General features: G+C 37.2%; 1 long non-coding RNA gene across 5 annotated transcripts; it reads left to right on the top strand.

Annotated features, from left to right (window-relative positions):
* The first annotated feature begins 7,050 nt into the window (after nucleotides 1-7,050).
* LOC149234866 (uncharacterized) lies at nucleotides 7,051-10,552 on the top strand. 5 transcript variants are annotated; one of them, XR_016246131.1, is made up of 3 exons: nucleotides 7,098-7,628; nucleotides 7,813-9,647; nucleotides 9,824-9,942. It is a non-coding gene; the product is annotated as an uncharacterized LOC149234866 (long non-coding RNA). The 5 variants fall into 5 exon arrangements; XR_016246132.1 differs by lacking the exons at nucleotides 7,813-9,647; nucleotides 9,824-9,942 and adding an exon at nucleotides 9,958-10,552 and having other exon boundaries at nucleotides 7,051-7,628; XR_016246130.1 differs by lacking the exon at nucleotides 9,824-9,942 and having other exon boundaries at nucleotides 7,051-7,628; nucleotides 7,813-9,815.
* The last annotated feature ends 4,725 nt before the right edge of the window (nucleotides 10,553-15,277 follow it).

The raw sequence follows: 15,277 nt of genomic DNA, 5'->3' as shown, positions 1-15,277 counted from the left end.
GAGGCCAGTGAACATTGCTTTCTGAATAATAAAATATTTGCTGTTGTCTCTCACTATTCTATGTTCTAGGTATCTTTCTTCGCATATTTTGTGTTTGGGTATCTTTTGCAGGTTAAGAGCATAACAAGTGGTATCAGAGCACTTTCCAGGGCCAGTGGGATCTCCATTTCTTAGCAAATTTTTTTTTAGCTAGAGACGTGTTCCGGCGTCTTTAAACCACGGGATCTGTCGTTGAGCGCATAAACCTGCAGATTTGGGGAGGCATGCACGCAGGAAATACAAGAGGTGGTCACGCTTGTTGGACTCCCTTGTAACCCCTGTGGGTACCCCTTCGAGTAGTAGCGCATTAGACAGAACTGCGTACAGACTATCTTCCAAGTACCTTCTGGGTATATCGGAAGCCCCTTAGCTCCTCTGCAACCTCGCCATAGATAAACCGTCGGCCGTCTTGCTGCTACAGTACACCGAGAACAGCACTCGGAGAGATTACTCGCCCGTACGATAGGGTAGTTGGGTTGTACGGCTAAGGGTATGGTTGATCCTCCTTAGTTAGAGCCCTGAAACATTGGGCCGAGTACTACTGTCAGACCCTTATGTATATTGCGATCTGTAGCACCTGACACTCCTCGAGACCATAGTTCCCTTTTCTATCTTGGGATCACGCATCATCTCTGCCAGATCCGCTCACGCAAAGGGGTGCAGCAGCAACAGACATCAGTCCCACAGATCCAAGTTAGTAGACCAACCATTCCGATCTATTAGATCCATCAAATCCGCAGTAGCAATTTGTTCCACCGCTCAGAGCTATCTGATCCGCCATTCAGATCTCTCAGATCCACCTGATCTAAGTAGTTGTGTGGGGTTCCTATACCGGGGCATGATTTTCGCAGGACTTTTGGTAGCATTGACATTTTGAGGATTCGGCTACTGCAGTATTCCTAAGGAAGGAGTAAAACTCCGTTAGGAGTTAAAAAAAAAAAAAAAATCTGAGATCTCCTAGGGCGCTTATTGGTGATCTAGCCCATCAGAATCAGGACGACGAGCTGAGCACGGTGGTACCATTCAATTCTTAGTGAAAAAAAAAAATTTGGGTGGTCCCAATTTTCAAGAACATCAGGTCGGTGCATGGTAGAAACTAGAGCTCAAGCTATGGCCAATGAGAGGATGGACAAACTTGAAGAATCCTTGCAATCCCTCCAAATTCAGCTTGACTGACTAACTAGCATAATCCCGAGCATAATCCCGAAGGGCAAGGAGGAAGCCCATGAGGAGGCGTATATTGGCAATGGACACAGTGAGGGTGAGTCTAGCCACTCTCTTCACCTCGGGGGCCCCCACCAACAATCCCGTCCGCAACCTCCCAAGTTGGATATGCATAAATTTGATGGTTCTCACCCGGCAGCATGGATAGCACAAATGGAGCAGTATTTCAATCTGAATAACATCTTAGATAATGAGACTCAGCTTATGGTGGGGAGCATGTACTTGGACAATGAAAGGTGGCAATGGTGGGAATGGCATCAACGTTGCAATGGACCTTTTATGACTTGGACCTCCTTCAAAAAAGCTCTTACAAAACGCTTTGACCAGGAATCTTCTTTTTTGGGTCGTCTTACTAAGCTCCGACAGACTGGCACAGTGGATGAATATATTACAGCCTTTGAAGCCTTAGCCTTCCGCACTAGGGGTCTCTCAGATGTGTTCTACATGGAATGTTTTATCAGCAGTCTTAAAGAAGCCATAAAAGCCCACGTCTTACTGCACCACCCTCCCACATGGACGGAGGCTTGTAAGGTAGCTCGTAACGTGGAATGTGCGTTAGCAGCCCAGTACAGTCGCCCAAATTTCACCGCTAAGGGTCGCCCCCCACAGGCTCACAGCACGACTCAAACACTTAAGGTTCAAAAGGTGTCACCTGCAGAAATGGCCGAAAGAAGAAAGCAAGGATTATGTTACTACTGTGATGAAAAATACTCCCCAGGTCATAAATGCAAGGAGCCCAAATTTTTTCAAATTGATTCCATTGATTACAGCTCATCGGAGGAAGATCCACCACTGGAGGAACATGAGGCGGTAGAAGAGGACAACCAAAAGGACAATGTCCCTAACGAACCAGTTATTTCGCTGCATGCTTTGGCAGGGATTTCTTCACCTCAAACTCTCAAAATCAGAGGTTTTATTAAACATCGCCCAGTAGTAGTCTTGATTGATAGTGGAAGTACACATAATTTCATCCATCAAAAAGTCGCGGAAGCAGTGCATTGTTTTGTACGAGCAGTTTCTAACTTCCAAGTCCAAATTGCGGATGGGGGCACAATGAAATGTGAAGGCTGCTGTGAAAATGTCAAACTTCAAATGGGGGATTATCAGTTGAAGACCCACATGTTTGCCATACACATGGGAGGGTGCGACATTGTCCTCGGTGCTGAATGGCTTCGCACTCTTGGGCCAATCACAATGGATTTCCAGGAGTTATATATGAGTTTTAAGCAGAACAACTCCACACATACCCTCCGTGGACTCCAGGCGGGAGCTCCCTCTATCATCAGCTCGCATAGGATGGAAAAATTGCTAAAAAAGGGCCATCATGGAGTTATAGCTCAATTTAATGCCATCCAGGTAGTCGAAACCAAGTCTCTGCCGATTCATCCTGAGATGCAACAGATTTTAAATAACCATCTGCCGATCTTTGACAAGCCTCATGAGCTTCCACCCTCGAGAGGGGAACATGATCATAGCATCACCTTGGTTCCAGGGGCCCAACCCCCAAATGTGCGCCCATACAGATATCTGTTCACCCAAAAGAATGAAATAGAAAAAATAATCAAGGAACTTTTGGAAGCAGGTGCCATTCGTCCCAGCATTAGTCCTTATTCATCACCAGTGGTCATGGTGCTCAAGAAAGATGGGGAGTGGCGGATGTGTCCAGACTTTAGGGCCCTCAATAAGTTGACAGTCAAAGATAAATTTCCCATCCCGGTGGTTGACGATTTGCTGGATGAACTCAATGGGGCTCAATTCTTCACTAAGCTGGATCTTCGCTCAGGCTACCACCAAATTCGCATGAAGGAAGTCGACATTCCAAAGACTGCTTTCCAAACTCATGAAGGCCATTATGAGTTCCTGGTCATGCCATTCGGTCTTTGTAATGCCCCATCTACTTTTCAGAGCCTTATGAACCACCTTCTCAAACCATATCTCAGGAAATTTGTCCTTGTCTTCTTCGATGACATCCTCATCTATAGTTGCACTTGGGCCGCACATCTTCAGCATGTAGATCTACTCTTGCAACTGCTCCGCAAGCATAAATTATTTGTCAAGATGTCCAAGTGTTCGTTTGGCATGGAAGAAGTTGAGTATTTGGGCCACATTGTGGGGCGTGAAGGTGTCAAGGTGGACCCCAAAAAGATCCAGGCAATGCAAGATTGGCCTCAACCTAAGACCTTGAAGAGCCTGAGAGGATTTTTGGGTTTCACAGGTTATTATCGCAAATTTGTCCGCAATTATGGTCGCATAGCGAAGCCCCTCACTCAACTCCTGAAGGAAAATTCATTCTTCTGGAATGAGGACGCACAACAGGCATTTACAGCTCTCAAAAATTCCATGTGTTCCACTCCAGTCTTAGCAATACCTGACTTCACCAAATCTTTTGTCATTGAATGTGATGCTTCAGGTACGGGTATTGGGGCGGTCTTAATGCAGGAAGGGCGACCTTTGGCCTTCACAAGCCAACAATTAAGTGGGAAGAATCTGGGCCAATCTACCTATGAGAAGGAAATGATGGCCGTTTTACATGCAGTAGAGACCTGGCGACTTTACTTATTGGGGGCGACGTTTCCAAATCCGCACAGACCATCATAGTCTTAAATATTTTTTGGAGCAACGCCTATCCTCCCGACAACAAAATAAATGGCTCGCCAAAATGCTGGGATATGATTATGAGATCATTTACAAGAAAAGGCAAGAAAATAGTGTAGCAGATGCATTATCTCACTAATTTGAGGAGGGAAGTACCCTGCTAGCAATTTCCCTTCCCATTCCAGAATGGATTGAAGAAGCTCGTAGGGAATGGTTTTCACATCCCGGGCTCTCCCAACTCATTTCTCAATTGCAAGCGGATCCAAATTCCACCAAGGGCTACGCGTGGCAGGATGAGATTCTTCGCTACAGGGACAGAGTCGTAATATCACCAACATCCACCCTCAAAAGTCGCATTTTGGCAGAATTGTACCCATCCCCCATTGCAGGACATTTAGGATTTCAGAAGACGTATGCTTGCACCAGAAGATCATTTTTTTGGACAGGCATGAAAAAGGACATCCTCACTTTTGTAGCAGAATGCGATGTCTGTCAACGCCACAAAGGCGATACTGTCAAAGCACTAGGAACATTACAAACGTTGCCAATCTCGGTAGCAATATGGACAGAGGTTTCTATGGATTTCATTACAGGTCTTCCAAAGTCAGGAAACAAGTCAGTCATCATGGTGGTTGTGGACAGACTTTCGAAGTATGCTCATTTCTGCGCCCTACCCCACCCGTTTACACCGACTTTGGTCGCTCAATCTTTCATGGATCAGATCTTCAAATTGCATGGCATGCCCACTTCTATTGTGTCCGATCGCGACCCGATCTTCACCAATAATTTTTGGCAGGAACTCTTCAGGCTACAAGGCACCCAACTAAAACTCAGTACTTCTTATCATCCACAAACGGATGGTCAAACGGAAGCCGTCAACAAATGTCTGGAAACCTACCTTAGGTGTTTCACTTCAGAAAAGCAACATCTTTGGGTACAATGGTTACCTCTGGCTGAATGGTGGTATAACACCAACTATCATGCCACCACCAAAATGACTCCCTATGAAGTAGTATATGGTCAACTCCCTCCTTCCCCTACTTCTTATATCAAGGGGGGCTCAAAGGTACAAGCAGTGGATCAACTCCTACAAAACCGCGCAACCATGCTCGCCCATCTTAGAGAGAATCTTCATCAAGCTCAAAACTGCATGAAGCAACAGGTAGACTAGCATCGCTCAGAGCGCCAATTTCAAGAAGGGGATCAGGTCTTTTTGAGGCTGCAACCATATAAGCAAACATCACTCAAAGACAAGGGTTGCCAGAAATTATCTCCAAAATTCTACGAACCATACCAAGTACTTCAGCGTATTGGAGAAGTAGCCTACAAGCTGGCTTTGCCACCTACTGCAAAAATCCATCCAATTTTCCATGTCTCATGCCTCAAGAAAGTGATTGGGAACAATTACAGAATTCAAACCATTCTACCTGAATTGGACGAGGAAGGTTCAATCTGGCTCGAACCTGAACAGGTCCTAGACACACGAGAAAGGCATCTGTGTGGCCGCATGATTAGGGAAGTTCTCGTCAAGTGGAAAGACACCTCTCCGGAAGATGCAACTTGGGAACCGGCCACTATTCTTCAGCAGTTTCCGCAGCTTCAGCCTTGAGGACAAGGCTATTCTTAATGGGCATGTTAGGGTCCCACCCTAACCCCCTTATTTATGTAGTGGGATCGAGTCATAGTAAAGAGTCAATAAAGCCCATATTAATAATTCTAAGTGGTTAACCCGCAATTAATGATGGGACCATAGTTAGTTGCAAGTGGGCCATGGTATTAGATAGATGGTATTAATAAAACCCATGGTATTGATCCATGGTATTGCATGTATGAGTCATATATAAAGGATAGAGACTCCCTGCGAGGAGCGTCGTGTCTTATTTTTGTATCGAGCTCTGCTCTATTGGAGGTTGCCCCCTCGAAGAGGCCAGTGAACATTACTTTCTAAATAATAAAATATTTGTTATTGTCTCTCACTATTCTATGTTCTGGGTATCTTTCTTCGCATATTCTGTATTTGGGTATCTTTTTCAGGTTAAGAGCATAACAACGAACCCCTCTAACGAACCATAGGCCATATTTCTTTTTGCTAAACTGTTATTTTAATTTCCAATGGATACATATAACGGCGCTGCAAACACTCCTTTCCAGCGAGATATCATATAAGATAAGTTTGTAATAAAATCTCGCATGGGTTTTGATCAAAACTGCATTAGAATTAAAATGACCATAGGAACTCTTTGATATAACGCGGAATGACGGTATCCCACCCTTTTAATTAGGTGCCCATGGAATTATGATATAAAGTGGAATAGCGACATCCAAACCAAAATTCCAAGGAAAAACCAAAATGGACTATTTTTAAGTAACAAATATTTAACTTTCACCCAAGGTTGGGATTATCAAACATATTGTAAGTTTTTTCTAATGAATTTTGGTAATGGTATTTTAAAATTATGAATGTATTTGACAATTTTATTATTATTATTATTATTATTTTTGAGTCAAACTTTGTTGATTGTCTTGTTAAATTTCATTGCTGTGTTTAAGTGACATTTGGTTGTTTAGTTGATTGTCTTGTTAAATTTCATTGCTGCATTTAGGTGACATTTGGTTGTCTGGTCAAATTCAGTATCAGCTTTTTATATAGTTTTAAAAATCAGATTAGCCTAGAAAATAATAGAAATTTTGGCAAGATTATAATAAATCTAGCAGAAATTTTTGAAAATTTATGTTATAGCTGTCAAACTTCAAAATTTTGAGTGCTCCTAAATTCTTAATGACGCTGAATCCATTTTCACCATCAAAATAACTATTCAAACACTCTAACAATCTAATTTTTTTATACCAAATTCCATTAAAATAAAAAGAGTAAACATCCACTGAATTTGTTGAGTACCAATGCACCATAACCCCAAAATAAATAATACTTTTTCACTTAAAGTCAAGTTGATCACAAGTATTGGTCACTAAATGAACTAGAAATAGAAAATAAATTAGTACTTTTACACTCCACGTGAAGTCAAGTTGCATGAAAGTGGTTGAGTACAACTGGATCAGAACCCAAAAATAAATTAATACTTATGGTGGCTTTTGCACCTGCGAAAAGTCAAGTTGGTTGTAGTTCTTGAGTATTAAATGAACCAGAAACTAAATTAATATTTTACACACAACCGGCTTTTGCATCTAACTATAGTTACTGTTGTTAATACTTTTACAGGTCACCTAAAGTCAAGTTGCTTGAAAGTAATTGAGTACGAATGGACCAGAACCAGAAATAATTGATAGTCATGGTGGGCCCGCCCTCGTGGAGACATTCAGCCCAATTTGAGGAAGAGAAACCCTAATCTTGCTAGAGCTTTGGTGGTGGGAATGATAAAATCTGGTACGCCTCTGGTTCGGAAGAACTTGTGCTCTCAAACTCCTGGTGTAATGGGGTTTGGACTGCAGCGAATGTGTTCACCAGCCATTTGAAAAGGGTTGTGCAGGATGTGAAACTGCTCATTTCTTTGCCCAATCTTTCAGCGACATTTGAGCGTCTGAACAATCTAACAGCAGCAAACATATCAGAGATCGGAAATGGGATGTTGGTCAGCTCGATTCAGAGAGTGAGTTCGATTTTCCTCCAAGTGGTGGATGCGGGGAACCTGGTTTTGTTGGAAATGCAATACAGAGGGGAACCAGATAGCAACATCCGAATTAATGATGCATATGGCACGCAGAGTGTTGTTAAGACTCTGCTGCTTCAGACCATCAACAACAGCTTTAAGGTACGCGGTTCATTTGATTCCATCATTTGGGTAACGGTCTCCAAACGTTACGATATCTTAAACTACAAGATTGCATTGCCAGTAGATAAAACTGACAGAACTTTCTAGACAAATCTAATTTGGAAGGGCAAAAATATAGGCTGTGGTCTTATTTAAGGGATACTTTTTTTTTCTTTTGTACTAGATGATGTGGAAGAGTCTTGAACTGCAAACCCTAGGAGGGTCATAATGACAGAGGTTACTACTAGGAATAAAGAAGTGTGTACAAGTATGGAAGCTGATGAGATAGCAAGAGTGGAACCGCTACCCGTAGAGGGGGGTTGGCAGTTGTTTTGTTGCAAAGCATTTCCAAATGGAAGTGTTCATGATGAAATAGGAAACTTTGCCAGGAAAATCGCAGTGAAGTGCAAGGGTACGGCACTGCCTATAAATGTAGTGGTTGCCCCAATGAGAAACTATACTTATCAAGATAAGTGGAAACATGGTTTACATCATATGCACAAGATAGATGACAAGTTTTATGGCCTGCCCGATGAAATTGAGGAAAAAACATTTCAACTTATGAAATGGAGTTGCAATGGTCTACAAGATTATTTGAAGACGCGTTTTGTGTATTTTGCAGCTTTTTCCGAAGACACAGTAATTTACTGTAAAGAGGTCATAGATTTTTGGATTGCAGAAGATCTGGTTTTGTATATTTTACAGCTTTTCCCAAGACAACATAATCCACAGCTAAAGTGGAGAGCTATTTGACACACATAGGGCACAGTTTTATCAACTTCTTAACGGGTCGTTGTTTGATTGAGCTTGTAAAAACGGATAGCGTGGATGTGATTGAAGCTGTTGAAATACACCATGTCCTTCGTGATCAGCCGATTCCCATTGCCTAGAAGGAACACAGGTGTTATTTCAAAGTATTTGAAAAAACTCCCCACGGAGTTGCCATGTTTGATAGCTCAATGTACTGGAACCCAAAGTTGGAGGAGTTGGAGTAGGTTACGGGTTTTCCAAGCTAAAGATGTTCGACTCTTTGGGTAATAGAGTTGTTGGGAGATGTTGGGGCAGTGGCAGCGGAAAGTGGAAGTTGAGGGTTGGGAGAGTGGGCATCACCTTTAGCTGTGCTCAAGTGTTTTAGTCTATGTTATTGGAGAAATTGAAGACTATTGTGCAATAAAAAAAATTATACTCGTTTAAAGGATCTGCAAAGTTCGTGCCGTCTCAGGTTTTTTAAGTCCTATTAAAATCACTGATCTAGAGGGGATTATGGGAAATTGATTAAAGAGGAAAAACTGTAGCTGGGAGTGACCTGCAAAGTTTGCGCCGTCACAGGATTCTATAAGTCAGGATAAAATTGCAAAACCTGGAATATCTTTGCCTTCGCCTTTGGCAGTGTGCTCTGGAGCGACTGGGTTAATGAATTTCGAAAGCTTGCATACCTTGATAGCCGGATCTGTAAGCAGCTGAAAGAGCTACCCCGCAAAGTTGCTTGGAGATATACTCGAACCAGAAGTTCGAAGAGTTGGAGTAGGGGATGAGTTTTCCAAAGCTACAGGTGTTGACCCTTTGGGGAATACAGTCAGAGTGTGTTGGGGCAGTGGCAGCGAAAAAGTGGAAGTGGAGCTGCGAGAGTGGGCGTCACCCTGACCCGTGCTGAAGTCTCTTCGTGTATAATTATATTATTGGGATAATTAGAAGACATTGCGTGGGAATGGTAGAAGTTTAAATGAAACAGGAGGTGACAGACAATGGTGGGGATGCAAATCAATGGAAGATTCGAATCTGATGAAAATAAATTTGGAAATTGAAATGCTAGAAAGTGGGAGAAGTTGAAATGCTATACTATTTGTAAAGGTAAATAAATGTTTTTCCTTCTTATTCACAGGTAACAAGAGGAGCAACAGTGAAGCTGCTCGTCTCTCCCTAAAGGGCAAAAAAAAAAAAGGGCCAATAATTTGTTTGGCAATCGTCTTACCTGTGGGCAGACTATAAAAAATGATTACTGAATAAATTAATAAAAGGGTAATTGATTTAGTGCATTTTGTATGAAGTGATGCAATTAGTATTTGAATTTTGTATAAATGTTAATAGCTCATATTCAGCAATCTGATTTCTGTTTTATTGTGTGGATAGTTTATATTCAACAATCTATTTGTTTTTATACTTTGAACATAAATCATTTGTGTTTTGACAATTAGATGCAAACAGTAAAGTCATCTGCCATCAAAACAGATAATATTTAGTTATCAGTACCAATTCAAACCTAAAGGTCTTTGCAAATGTATTTCGAGAAATTGTTACTTATGGATTATTGAATTTACATGAAAGGAAGACGATTTATCCAGAATGCAGCGCCAGGAAGCTAAGCTAAGTCGTGAGGCTTGATGATCTAAAACGCCGCAATACCGCAGGGAATGGGGGAATACCATCTATACCCGTGTACAATAAGTCAAGTAAGTAACGAGTGTTCGTCCATTTCAAGGTCTACGAATACTGTAGTATGTACAAGGGAGCGAGCTAAACCGAAATAAGAGCTGGATCAATAGTGGCCAAAACACCTATAACGGGATAATAGGCTTCATTGGTTCCTCACTCTTCAGGTGCTTTCGTTAGCTGGTCACTCTTGAGGTGTTTTAGTTAGCTCGCACCTCATCGATCAATGGAATGTGACCCCTCTAAAAAAAAGCTTCCTCTTCTTCTTTCAGTGAGGTTGGTTGTTATTCTAGGAATATTTAGCTTTTTTTCTTAGGTGATAATTTGCATTCTAATTTCATAATTTAGATGTTAAATATATATGGTTATGCGTTTTCTTTTCTGACACAGTTTATTATGATACAAAACCACTATCTTAATCAACAAAGTAGATAGCACTCTTTTTTAATATGGAAAGATAGGTAGGATTTTTCTTGGTTTGCTGGTAGAAATATTTTGAATTATGAAAGTTAGATGTATTTGTGACTTTTTTTTAATATATGCAATTGTATATGATATAAATCAATGTATTTTTTATCTGAAAAAAATTTCAAAATTATATTAGGTAAATATGAAAACGTCAATTTTTTATATAATAATTTTATAAGTATGATAGTTTCATAAATATGTTAGATAAATGTGAAAAAATAAACTTAAAATTAGAGATACAACTCAATTGATATTTGAAATTATAGACATTCATTTAAATAAAAATTAAAAATAAAATAAAAATAAAAATAATGAATTGATATTCTATTTGGTTTCATTTCCTTTTTCAAAAACTTAATTTCTATCCATACTCTTCCACTTTAACATGATTGTCAGAAACAATAATCATAAAGTTCTTATTTCATTTCCAACTCCGCGAACTTGAAAGTGACAATGAAAGTTCATTATCTTATTGTAGCACTGGCTGCTGTTTGACGCCCACTGAGCTCATCAATCTGTTTATTTAATGTAATACGAATGTAGATTCACGTTAATAAATGTTGTTACAAATTCCTCGTCGGAACCCAGGCTCTACATATAATTGCTAGATATGCAGGTATCATGTGAGGAGGCATTAAAGGATACAGAGGAAATTTTTACATGGGTGTTGCAAACAGTTAGTTTTGACAAATTCCTTATTCCTACTTCCCTCAGTTTCTTGATCATCTCATTATGGCACTGGCATCTGATCATCGCATTATGGCATTGGCTACCATTGGATGGAAATTTTATTTAAACGGGTTATGTAAAATTGTTAAGAATATTTTTTTGTTATGATTATTTTGTAGTGTTATGATCCGGATTATTCACAGTTCATATTGTTAAGAATATTTTTTTGTTATGATTATTTTGTAGTGTTATGATCCGGATTATTCACAGTTTTTAGTTCATTCTGCTGACATTTCAAATCCCAAGAGGGTTCATCATCAGGACAAATATGTGATTTTTAGTTTACTCTAGCATTTACGCTCAGTTCAATATTTTTCTACTCTCCAGTTTTTATATTTGATTAATGTGATTTAAATGTTGAAATTTAAAAGTGAAACGGAAAGTTAATCATCTCACTAAAAGGCTGGCCGTAGTTAGAGGTAAGTTTTATTTAATCATGTTTATGTAAAGTTATTATGATTATTATTTTTTTTTGAGAATCAAAAGAATTATATTAAATTGAATTTCATCAAAATTTTTATTATAAAATTTCAGTATTTCAAATTTTATCAAATATATAAATTTTAATTTATCTTAATATTTATATAAGATTTTTAGTTTTTTTTCTTTTATAAAAAATAATTTGGATTCCTATTTAATATTCTTAACTTCTGATTATTTTCAAGAATAATCCAGCTTTAACATGTTCTTTCATCCATTTAAGCATTGCCTTAATCGATAAGTCATATGACCTCCTTCATAACCTCAACTTGAATTCAAGTTGAGATGTAGTAGGCAATATCTGATGCTTTTTATATATCCATAGGTTCTCAAACAATATCTCCAAATATTCCTTTTTTATTTATTTTTAGACAAATTATACAGGCGTAGTCTTTATATAAACCCATGCTCTTCTTCATGCTGGATGACCATGTAAACAATATCTTCAAATATTCTTTATTTATTTATTTTTAGACCAATTATACAGGCGTAGTCGTTATATAAATCCATGATCTTCTTGCCTGAAGAGTCTTTGCTTTTGCTGAGCATGTAATCCTTTTCTATTAAAGGTTGTCATTTTCCTTTCTGGAAAAATAAACCTCGACTTTGCAAGCATACTATTGGTGGGTACCTTGGACATTGGCCATGGAGCCTGGCCAACTCCAATGCATTTGCTCATATTTCTCTTTATATTTAACACACTAGGTCATTAGCCAATGCATTTGCTCATATTTCTTTTTATATTTAACACACTAGATCATAGTTGTGATAATGATAACAAGTTTATTATTCTTTCATGTATTTTAAAATATAAATAAATAAATTTTATTTAATTTTAAGTGATATTTCAATTTATTTTGATTAAATAAAATTAAAAAACAAAAATTTAAGATAATAAAAAAATATTTAAATTTAACTTGTAATTTAAATATATTTTTTAAACACTCAACAAATTTGGTTATTTTTAAATATTCAAATTTAAAAATTTTATATTTTGATTTTTTTTATTTAAAATTTGATGAAATAATTTTTATCTACAATTTAGTAATTTAATTTACAATTGTATTTTGATAATTAGAAAAAAAAAATATATATATATATATATATATATAATATTAAATTTAATTAGAAAATATTTAAATTATGTTAAACTTAATTAAATAAGCAAGGTTAATATTTTGAAAAGTGAGTTTGAAATGGAGTTGTTCCATGTCTTCTATGTTCTTTTGTTCATTACAAGTAGAAGTATGCATTTAAAGTGCTATTTATAATGTTATTGCTTGTTATAAATATGAAGTGTTATTTAAAAAATAAATTGAGCTATTGCTAATATTAATAATCCTTAGATTTATTAATATATTAAATATATAAGGATTATTAATATATTAAATATAAATATGTTAACATTTTACTCAATTATTATTATTAATATTCTTTAGATTTATTATTTTTAACATAAATATGGTTAACATATTACTTAAATAATAAACAAAAACAACAAAAAAATATTAAAATAATATTTGTATGTAGCATTTTATAAGATATCATTCTAGACTTTAATGGCATTCAAAACATTATAAAACATATTGATATTAAACACTAATAATACATTGAATAACTATTTATCTAATAATATTATTATAATTAAATAATTTAATCAAATATAATATTAGTCGTCCCCATCCTTTGGACCAGTCCAATTGGCTAGTCAAATCTAGCCATTTCATGGACTTTCATGGTCAAATATAGTCGTTGATCCAATCTAGTCCGATATAGCTGTTTTCAGTCACCGTTGGAAGATTTGCTCTCCCTATTTAACATGCAGTGATGATCTGATTCTTCAACCTGGTAGACAAATGTATTATTATGTGATTTTGGCTGAAATTTTTTTCTCATAAAATAAATTGAGATTAAGAAAAATATGTATACCTATATTTGTTGTATAAGTAATAAAAGTAGTAAAGATGTATTTTCTCATTATATAATAATAATTTAATTTTAAAATCACATTTAAATTAGACATCAAATTGATGCGTAATGCTTTTAAGTCTAACGTTGTAATCAAGTTAGACATTAAATTGATGTATAGAACTTCCTTATTTGTGAGAAAGAATCCATCTCTATACAACAATTTGACTGCTAAATTTAAGACATACATATTTGACTTGGTTTGGATTGGATTTGAAGTTATAACCTTATAAATATACACACATTTAAGCGCAGATCTAACATGAGAGGGATCGAATTTCGTCATCACCTGCAAACTTATTTGACAGTGCAAAATAGAAATTACATTTTGTTATTAATATATTTTTAAGTATATTTCAATATTAATCCATATTAAAGTATTGTATCCATAACCCACTGGTATTTTATTATATACAACATTAAAATATTTTTTGTTAACATTTTTTTTGTAGGTATATATTTTTTCTATTAAATTTCTCTTATGTGATTTCTACAGAAAGACTTTGCTTAATTTATATCATGGGTGGTCAGAACCTAAAACTCAAAAACATCCAATGGTAAAACTTCATATGTATCTATGCATAAAAAAAATGTTAAAAGAAAATATTTGTTGTTATAAATTAATAATAAAAAAAACCATTTTAATGTCTGTTGATCTATGTTGGTTATAATTCAAGAATATTTTATTTGTATTTTGAAAGGGACACGTGCCAACTCCAAATTGAGCATGGACATACTTACACATTGCCTTCACATTGGGCTGCAGAATACGCTGAAGAATATTTTATTTGTATTTTAAAAGGGATATATGTCAACTCCAAATTGAGCACGGACATACTTACAAATCACCTTCACACTGGGTTGTAGAATGAGCCTCTGCGCTCAACCAAGCTTTCAATAAGCATAAATTGTATTGACTTAATCCCCAATAAAAGTAATTTTTACATCTTCAAGTCCATATTCTAAACATGACGCAATTTTCCGTGCTTGTTGAATTAAGCTCAAGCCAAATACCCCAAGCAATGGAGAGGGGAAGAGCCTTGTGGGAGTTATGGGAGATAGATAAGATGGACCAAATTTGAAAAGTTTCTTCAACCTACATTCCTTCCCAAGAAAAAGAGCAACTTGTCATTCCAAACCTAACTTGCAAAGCTCAAGAAATGAAAAGATAATGACTCGGCTCTGATGCATTTTTGCACAAATAGTAGATGTTGGTCTTATATATATAATAATTGAAAAAAAAATTGGGATTAAAACATTTTAGCTAGGTCTTATATATATATATATATATATATATATATATATATGCGTGTGTGTGTGTGTGTGTATAACCCCCGATCAAGTGTGACAGAGAAGAGGAGGTGGGCCAGCAGCGATGGGAAGTGGAGATGTCAGGGACCATCCACTCGAGCGCAAGGACAGAGAACACATCGGGATGCAGGGGAAGAGGACAGCAGGAAGGGCAGGTAGAAGGATGGGGCAGGGAGGTAGAAAGCCTCGAAAGAAGACGGTTTGGTTGCGAAGGGAAGGAAAAGAGGAAGGCATCGGGGTCAACAAGAGAGCGGGAAGATTGG

The sequence above is a fragment of the Pinus tabuliformis genome, chromosome 8 (assembly GCF_031772625.1).
Source record: "Pinus tabuliformis cultivar Carrire ecotype Pingquan chromosome 8, CPIR1, whole genome shotgun sequence".
Taxonomy (NCBI): Eukaryota; Viridiplantae; Streptophyta; class Pinopsida; order Pinales; family Pinaceae; genus Pinus; species Pinus tabuliformis.
Note: the sequence above shows the minus strand (reverse complement) of the source record. Positions and strands in the feature narration are given on the sequence as shown.